Below are 7,467 nucleotides of genomic sequence, written 5' to 3'. Positions count from 1 at the left end.
TGTCAGTGAGTGTAGGGGAGGGGGTGGGGTGAACATTGTCAGTGTGTGTGGGGGGGTGAGCATTGTTAGTAAATGTGGGGGTGGAGAGCATTGTCAGTGAGTGTGGGGGGGTGAGCATTGTCAGTGAGAGTGGGCAGGGTGATTGTCGTCAGTGAGTGTGGGGGGTGTGAGCATTGTCAGTGAGTGTGGGGGTGGGGGTGAGCATTGTCAGTGAGTGTGGGGGGTGTGAGCATTGTCAGTGAGTGTGGGGGGGTGAGCATTGTCAGTGAGTGTGGGGGGGGGGGGGTGAGCATTGTCAGTGAGTGTGGGGGGGTGAGCATTGTCAGTGAGTGTGGGGGGGTGAGCATTGTCAGTGAGTGTGGGGTGGTGAGCATTGTCAGTGAGTGTGGGGAGGGGGTGAGCATTGTCAGTGAGTGTTGGGGGGGGGGGGTGAGCATTGTCAGTGAGTGTGGGGGGGGTGAGCATTGTCAGTGAGTGTGGGGGGGGGGTGAGCATTGTCAGTGAGTGTGGGGGGGGGTGAGCATTGTCAGTGAGTGTGGGGGGGTGGGGGGGTGAGCATTGTCAGTGAGTGTGGGGGGGGGTGAGCATTGTCAGTGAGTGTCGGGGGGGGGGGGTGAGCATTGTCAGTGAGTGTGGGGGGGGGGGGGGGTGAGCATTGTCAGTGAGTGTGGGGGGGGTGACCATTGTCAGTAAGTGTGGGGGGGGGGGGTGAGCATTGTCAGTGAGTGTGGGGGGGTGAGCATTGTCAGTGAGTGTAGGGGAGGGGGGGTGAACATTGTCAGTGAGAGTAGGGGAGGGGGGGTGAACATTGTCAGTGAGAGTGGGCAGGGTGATTGTTGTCACTGAGTGCGGGGTGGGGTGAGCGTTGTCATTGTGTGGGGGTGGAGCATTGTCAGTGAGTGTGGGGGGTGAGCATTGTCAGTGAGTGTGGGGGGTGACCATTGTCAGTGAGCGTGGGGGGGGTGATCATTGTCAGTGAGTGTGTGGGGGTGTGAGCATTGTCAGTGAGTGTGGGGGAAGTGATTGTTGTCAGTGAATGTGGGGGGGTGTGTGATCATTGTCAGTGAGTGCGGGAGGGGTGAGCATTGTCATTGTGTGGGGGTGTGAAAATTGTCAGTGAACATGAGGGTGAACATTGTCAGTGAGTGCGGGGGTGTGAGTGTTGGGAGGGGCATTGTCAGTGAGGGTGTGGGGGGAGAGCATTGTCAGTGAGTGTGGGGGCTGAGAATTGCTAGAGAGTGTGGCGTGGGGGGGTGGGAATGAGCATTGTCAGTGAGTGCGGGCGGTATTAACATTGTCAATGAATGTGGGGTGTGAGCATTGTCAGTGAGCCTGGGGTGTGTGAGCGTTGTCAGTGAGTGTTGGGAGGGGCATTGTCAGTGAGTGTTGGGAGGGGCATTGTCAGTGAGTGTTGGGAGGGGCATTGTCAGTGAGTGTGGGGGGGTGAACATTGTCAGTGAGTGTGGGGGGGTGAGCATTGTCAGTGAGTGTGGGAGGGTGAGCATTGTCAGTGAGTGTGGGGGGGTGAACATTGTCAGTGAGTGTGGGGGGGTGAACATTGTCAGTGAGTGTGGGGGGGTGAGCATTGTCAGTGAGTGTGGGAGGGTGAGCATTGTCAGTGAGTGTGGGGGGGTGAACATTGTCAGTGAGTGTGGGGGGGGTGAACATTGTCAGTGAGTATGGGGGGGGGGGTGAACATTGTCAGTGAGTGTGGGGGGGGTGAGCATTGTCAGTGAGTGTGGGGGGGTGAGCATTGTCAGTGAGTGTGGGGGGTGAGCATTGTCAGTGAGTGTGTGGGGGTGAGCATTGTCAGTGAGTGTGGGGTGGTGAGCATTGTCAGTGAGTGTGGGTGGTGAGCATTGTCAGTGAGTGTGTGGGGGTGAGCATTGTCAGTGAGTGTGGGGTGGTGAGCATTGTCAGTGAGTGCGGGGGGAGGATGAGCATTTTCAGTGAGTGTGGGGGGCGGTGAGAATGGTCAGTGATTGTGAGGGGGATGAGCACAGTCAGTGTGTGTGGGGAGGGTAAGAACTGTCAGTGTGTGGGGGAGGATGAGCATTGTCAGTGTGTGGGGGGCGGGGTGAGAATTATCAGTGAGTGTGGGGGGGGTGAGCATTGTCAGTGAGTCGGGGGGGGTGAGCATTGTCAGTGAGTGCGGGGGGTAGTGAGCATTGTCAGTGAATGTGGGGGGGGGGTGAGCATTGTCAGTGAGTGTGGGGGAGGACATTGTCAGTGTGTGTGGGTGTGAGACAGTATTGTCAGTGAGTATCTGGGTGGGGGGGTGAGGTGAGCATTGTCATTGAGTGTCCGGGTGGGTTGGGGGTGAGCATTGTTGGTGAGTGTGGTGGGGGCGGCGAGCTCTGTCAGTGAGTGCTGTGGTGGGGGTTTGAGCATTGTCATTAAGTGTGGGTGGTTGGTGAGCATTGTCACTGAACCTTTGCCAGGTAGCATCCTCGATTATTTGAGGGTTGGACAAGGAGCGAGACCCCTATTCTTCTTCAATCAGCACAGGTTTCAATCCCTGGTTAGTTTTACTCTGAACCATATTTCAGCCATCCAACCAACTGTGCTGAACTGGCCCCCACTTTCGTCGAGATCTTTCAAATAATGGGGGTAAATCTTATCAACGCTGAGATCTTTCATCAGCACACAAATGTTTCTGAGAGCAGTTGAGTCTGAGACCAAGAGGACCCAAACTCAATCTCCAGCCAATGCTGTGTTAACTGATCTCAGCACGGTTGACAGAAGGGTGACTTCACCAAACATGTCGTGATATTGTCAGGCTATTGACGTATTCTTGTTCGTGGTTGGCCCTCGATGGAAATATGCGTACACACATGGCAGGTGAAGGCAAGATTGGACCTGCCCGTGATGCCCCAGCAGTCAAACAGTTTAGCATGATTTTCTGTTAAAGAATCACTGCCTTAGCAGAGGAGAGGAAAAGATGAGAACAAATAGATGAGAGCAAAAAAAAACTTGACTATTCCTATTTTTAAAAGAACAAAATGGTTAAACTTTTGCCAATGCACACTAGATTTGATCTGCCTTGCACTGGAAGATCACAGCTCTGTTTCTTCAAACCTGCGCGTGTGCTGGACTGTATCAAATTAGAATTTGATGCATGTGCTGTGCTTTACAGCTGGACAGGACCATTTACAATAGCCTGATTCCAATCCATTTATTTTAGAGGCAGATTTAAGCTGGAGGTGGGAGTTTTACTGTATGCTAAACATCAGAATAAATAAATTCAAAACATCTGCGCACCTGAACCTACAACTGATGCGTAAAGGGCTACAGTATATTTACTGAACCATTTTTGTCATGGATTATTAAGATTTTCAGTTATAATTATATTTTATCTCCCATTCACAAAGCTCTCTTCCAAATCTAGTGTTCTTGTTTTCTGCTAAACAAAGATACTGAAAATTAATTCTATTTGTTTTAGTTTTAATATCTGCAACAATTAAGTCAATGAAAATGTATTGCTCTAGTCACGTAGTGAGAAAAGCATGATGAGTTGAAACTGAGGGTAAGAATTAAGCCAATCAATTTGCAAAGAGGAGGCATTTATTTCATACATTTTGTACGTTGCAATTAGATAACCACATTTATGATTAAATTATACCTCCGCGCAAACCCTAGGCAGCACAATCTTTCTAACACGCTGCTAGTCATTCAGTGAGAAAGGTAAAAATAACAGCTGAGTTATAAACTAGTGGTCTGTAGTGATGACATCATAAATTATTTAAAAAGGGCATATTCAGTATGACCATAAAGCCATCAATCATAACAGATGCTGATGACAAAAAACAGCTTCAGTCACTTCCTATCAACACTGAGAACAATTCTATCTTGCAGGTGGCTGTGAAGTGCCAGGGTGACCCAATGTCACTTGCATTGTGTCTCTACCCTTTGAACAGTGAGACTAGTCCTTCTCAATCTTAGAATCGAATGAGTAAATAAATTCTCAGCTCACCCACATATTCTTTCAGAGTACACACTTCAATTTCTCTAACAATGGGAAAAACAGAAAAGCAAAAAAATCCCTTTAAGAGTATGGATGAATTTTTTATAGAATGCGAGGATTGAGCTACAAAAAGTTTTTTTTGTGCCTGTGTTTGTAATGGTCAGAGTCACAGCACTCAGAGGGCTCTCTAGGGATTTGGTGTTTTTAAATACAATTTGTTAACCTCCAGATGTTCAGTCTGTAAGTCACATTATTCCTTTTATTGGAAAAAAAACATAAATACCCTCAAGTATTCAAGAATCAGTACGTGCTCTACTGAATTGATGCAAAATGTTATTTTTTGTATATTTTGACCTTATTTCCAAATATAATGACAATCAATTTTAGTTAAAATGTACACTTATCACCAAGGTATGTCATGAAGGTCTGTGGGAATTATGAGCCTGGGTCATTTAAATAACAGAACACTGAGCTTATCAACATTGAGAATTCTCATCAGTATTCACACTTTTGTTTTAACAAATCAGAGGATTCAGAATGAAATAGTTTGCCAGCAGATAACCATAACTTACAGAAATATAGAAAATGAAAGGATGATAAGACACATTTTTTAAATTTCTGATTTATTACCAAAGCAGAGCTGTCTTGAAAAAAACAGTCACTTATTAAATGATTCAAGTCAGTAATTTAAAGTTTATTGTCTTAATTACCTAGAAAGTGATCAACCAGGCACGTGGGTGTGACTAGAATGGTCGGCTCCTGTCAGGCAGCAACCTGTAGTCTTCATCATACTCATGGGGTTCACTAAAGATTAAAAACAGGGGGGAAAAACTTACTGTACTTCAGCATTTAAAAGGATTTGGCAGGAATTCCATCTCATTGAGCATTATTTTGAGAACATTTCTGAATTAACGTTCGACAATTGTGACTGAAACTTTCAGGTCATAGCAGCCCATTATCATCACATACACGTTGGAGGAAATACAAATATGTTCTATCTATAATGCTCACCTCATTCCTACCCAAGTAATGCTTTACAGCATGAATACCCGCAGGAATTAACTGAAGAATAATCTGAACTCACTGAATTTGGTTTCTCTCACTTTTGCCAAAAAGCACAATTTCTGATAACAATAAAAACGAACAAATTAAAAGAACTCTCATTCACCCGTTGAAATTAAAAATTGAGGTGTTTCCAAAATAACAATGCAGCAGCAAATTAAACGATCAATGAAATGCAAAATCTAGCCAGACCATTTGGTAATTTCCACCTGAAATTATTTTGAGAATGATGTGCACCTTTTAACTGGAGACCAACTATTCCGTACCCTTGCGACATTGTCCATATCAGCTGCTTTCTTTCAGAAATCAGCCCCCCCCCCAAAAAAAATGATAAAAGGCCATTTTATATGGCAAGATATATTCCAAGACATATTAAGAAGTTATTGGTTGACAGAGAGTTGCAGACTTGGAAATGTGTTCATTTATAGTACAATTACATTGGAAACATTACCATGGGGGTCAGCTATGTCAACTGTTTTCAGTGGTGCAGTTACCATCTTTAAAAAAAAAGCAGTTTCAGATTAAAACATATGTGCTGTCTTACCCAAAATTCATTGCTGCTAATTAGTAGCAGTTGGGACTTTTCTACCAGTCATTATTTCTACACAGAGCTGCCAAATGTTACCAACTGCTACAGATTCACCAAGCGCAAAGTATCCAGCTGCCCACCACCCGCCATAACAGCATGTCTGTTTGCTGCTTCCTGTCATCTTTAAACACCTGTGAAGAAAAACATCCACTGGGCAAATACATCTTTCTCCTCTCAGTCCCTAATTATGCAGAAGTACCTGCTGCAGATAGTATTGCGGCAGGCTCTCTCATTCAATTCTACCACCACAGGCAAAATTTGTAATAAATCATTTTCACTGTTACCTCCCAGTCGAAATCAATGTATGCATTATAGATTTTGTAGTTCCGAGTGCGCTTTATGAGTAACAGGTCAGAAATAATAACACAATCCAGGATGTCAATAAAGATGTCTGTTTAAAATAAGAGGGAAGGAAAAGTGTCTTTGAGATTCAGCAAAAAATATGAGAAGAATGCCACAACTTTGATTAATAATTGATTAAATAAACTGTTCAACATCAAAGACAGGAAGAAGAGCTGCTTGGCTGAAAGGCTAGGCTGTTAAATGGCACTTTGTTGTCTTAAATGTTTCTCAGATCAGTAGCTTTACATAGTGAGTCCTGCATTAATGCTGGAGGTTGTAAGGAATGGACAGCAAGTATAAACGTTTTTATATATATCAATTTATATATATATATATATATATATTAGCAGCAAACAAAATAAACCTTTGTCAGGATAAACACGGGCTCTAGGTAGCTTTTACATCAAAATAAATGGGGTATGAGAAATGTATTTGATCATTCTTGCACAGATAATGACAAAGTTAAAGGAAAATATGTTCATAAAGCATGGCACATCTGACTCATAAATATGTTCAAGAATGCTACAAAATATGACTCACCAAATTTACATGTTAGGTCACTCCCTTACCCTATAAACTCAGATTTGAGCTATATTCCATCCATCCTGTCATTATACAGCAGATACTGGTTTGATGTGCTTTAGTTACCATTTCCAAGTTGTGTAAGGCAGCAATAAAGAGTAACATTACTGATATTAAAGCGTCAAAAGCCAAACCACAAGAACATTTGTAATTATAAAAATTCTATTTAAAATATGCCTCCATGTTGATTTCTGTTATACGACAGCTCGAGGGAAGTACAAGGTGAATCCCTGAGATGGTGTTGTGCCCGACAAAAAAACTCTAACCAATTTGGGCCTTATATTAACATTACTATTTTGGGTGAGCTGCTAGTGTCTGTAATACCTGCATCAAGCAGCTTGGTCGCACTATGTGGATGAGTTCAGGCTGCTTGCATCAATCGCAATGACCTGCAAAGAAGTCCCAAGATGGGGAGTGGAGCAACAATGTGGGTGGGAAGTTAGAAAGTATTATGGAGTCAGTGAAGCTATCCTACTCTCCTAGCTCCACAGGATTATGTTTTTAAAAAGTTTCAAATCCAATCTCTTTTTGTATGCACAACCTAGGCCATGACAATTACTGAAACAGCCTGAGCAGAATACCTCCAGTCCCTTCTCCACACTGCAATGTCCAGTTTGATACAGGGAGCCTAAAACAGGCATTAGGGTCCTGATGTAAATAGGTAAGAGGCCAATTGCCTGAGTGAGGTGGAATGCCCATGATGCCTGAACAATAGTGCGACCCAATATTGGACATAGTATATGAGTCTCTGAAATTCGCTCATGTTTGTACCTGTGGTGCCATTTCTACCCCCGATTTACTTCGGATATGCAGGACGGAAATCATACTGAATTATTTTCATAAAATCTTATCATAGGGAACCTTCAGATATATTGGTCATTGGTTCCAATGCTGCTGATCAGGCAGCAAGGTTGATAGGATGAAGAAA

The sequence above is a fragment of the Mustelus asterias genome, unplaced genomic scaffold, assembly GCF_964213995.1.
Source record: "Mustelus asterias unplaced genomic scaffold, sMusAst1.hap1.1 HAP1_SCAFFOLD_2167, whole genome shotgun sequence".
Taxonomy (NCBI): domain Eukaryota; kingdom Metazoa; phylum Chordata; class Chondrichthyes; order Carcharhiniformes; family Triakidae; genus Mustelus; species Mustelus asterias.
The sequence above is the reverse complement of the archived record's forward strand: the minus strand, read 5'-3'. Positions refer to the sequence as shown.